Raw genomic sequence first — 1,988 nt, forward strand, 5'->3', positions numbered from 1 at the left:
GTATCAAGAATGAAGGCATAGTCCACAGTGTTATGTGTGACAGGGGTCAAGGAAGGAGGAGTAAGAAAAATCTTTGATTTTCATCATGGTTTTGGTCTCAGAAGTAATGTCTAAGAAAGTTGTTTGGGTAAAGCAGGTCAGATAGAAGCCATATTCCATGGTGTGGAAAAAGGTTTGAATATTTATAAAAAAATGCAGAAGTCATATATTGTGAAGCTTAGAAGAGGATATTGAATAGTTTTTAAAGGAAAGAAATGGATATGATCCAGAGTAGCTCCCAAACAAAAGGTTGTTTTTGTTTTTTTTTCTTTATTTTTAAGAATAAACAATGACTTCATAGAGAAAATAAAATTTTAAATTCTATTTTCTTCTCCAGAAATTTACTTCTAAACATAAATTTATATAGATAGATAGATGATAGATAGATAGATACCTAGATAGATAGATAGATAGATAGATAGATAGATAGATAGATAGATAGATAGATAGATAGAAAGACAGATAGATTAATGTGGACATGTGAGAATATATTCGAAAAGTTAAAGCCCAGAGACACTTTTGGAGTAGAATTGACAAGAATAGTGATTAATTAAAGGCCAGCCATTCTCAGGACATACACTCAGACTCCTGTCTCTATCCTCTCTTACTCCTGTTGTTGATTTGTCAGGAAATCCTTAACCTGATCCTTCAAAATAAACTGATTTTAGCTTCTTTTTCTTTTCATTACTCTTTCTAAATCTAGCCATTTCTATAAAGCAATTTAGCAAAACATAAACATTTTAGGGAGGGTTCTTTCTGTTGTTGAGAATTCAAAAAAGTTTGGTGGTGGTGAGGGCTGTTTGTTTTTAAGTAGTAAACTTGAGCACATCTGATAATTGAAAAAAGAAGCTAGGAGAGTCAGAGAAAGTGAAGGAATGGGTGATGGAAGGGTGTCTAGATAGTGAGATAAATAATTGTCAAAACAAGGCCCTTAGTGAGGATGAGGAGAAAAGAGAACCCTCATACATTGTTGGTGCGATTGCAAATTGGTACATCCGCTATGGAAAACAGTATGGAAGTTTCTCAAAAAATTAAAAATGGATATACCTTTTGACCCAGCAATTGCACTTTTGGATATTTATCCAAAGAAAACCAAAAGGATAATTCGTAAAGATCTATGCACTCCAATATTCATGGCAGCACAATTTACAATAGCCAAGATATGAAAGCAACCTAAATGCCCATCAACAGACGATTGGATAAAGAAATTATGGTTCATATGTACAATGGAATATTACTCAGCCATTAAAAAAATGAAATCCTACCATTTGCAACAACATGGATGGACCTAGAGGTTTTTATGCTGAGTGAAATAAGTCAGACAGAGAAAGATAAATACCATATGATTTCACTTACATGTGGAATCTAAGGAACAAAAAGAACAAACTAATCAAAAATAGACTTGCAAAAATAGTGGACAATTTGGTGACAGACAGAGGGGAGGGGGGTTGGGGGCTGGGAGAATGGGGTGAAGGATTAAAGAAGTACAAATTAGTAGTTGATAGTTGGACACGAGGATGGGGAGCATGGCGCAGGGAATGCAATTAGCATTAATATGATGGCTAAGTGGAGGGCCAGGGGAGGGAGGGAGCAATTGGGGGAACCATTTTATGAACAATATAGATGTCTTACCAATGTACTGTATACTTGAAACTAATTTAAGTAAATTCATTAAAAAAAATCAATCTTTAGACAGATGCATCAAGAAAAAAAAAGGCCCTTAGAAACCATCAGGAAGTGGAATTAGGTTAAGAGTTGGAGAATTTGCCTTGGTAAGTGGGAAGGCCAGTTTTTCCTGAGATGTTAGTGAAGGAGTCTGAGAAGCGATCAGAGATGCACTGAAGTGAAAATAACAGGCCGGAGAGGCTAAATTTCTGTAACGTAAGGCCTGTATCTGCTGAGAACAAAGAAGACTAGGCTATTTGAAAGCATCCCTCTCCCCTCATCCC

General features: G+C 35.7%; 1 protein-coding gene across 1 annotated transcript in view; it reads left to right on the plus strand.

Annotated features, from left to right (window-relative positions):
- Positions 1–1,988, plus strand: part of SLC28A2 (solute carrier family 28 member 2) — a 31,132-nt gene that overhangs the window by 1,891 nt on the left and 27,253 nt on the right. The window lies entirely within an intron of this gene.

Source organism: Pteropus vampyrus, unplaced genomic scaffold, assembly GCF_000151845.1.
Source record: "Pteropus vampyrus isolate Shadow unplaced genomic scaffold, Pvam_2.0 Scaffold19, whole genome shotgun sequence".
Classification (NCBI taxonomy): domain Eukaryota; kingdom Metazoa; phylum Chordata; class Mammalia; order Chiroptera; family Pteropodidae; genus Pteropus; species Pteropus vampyrus.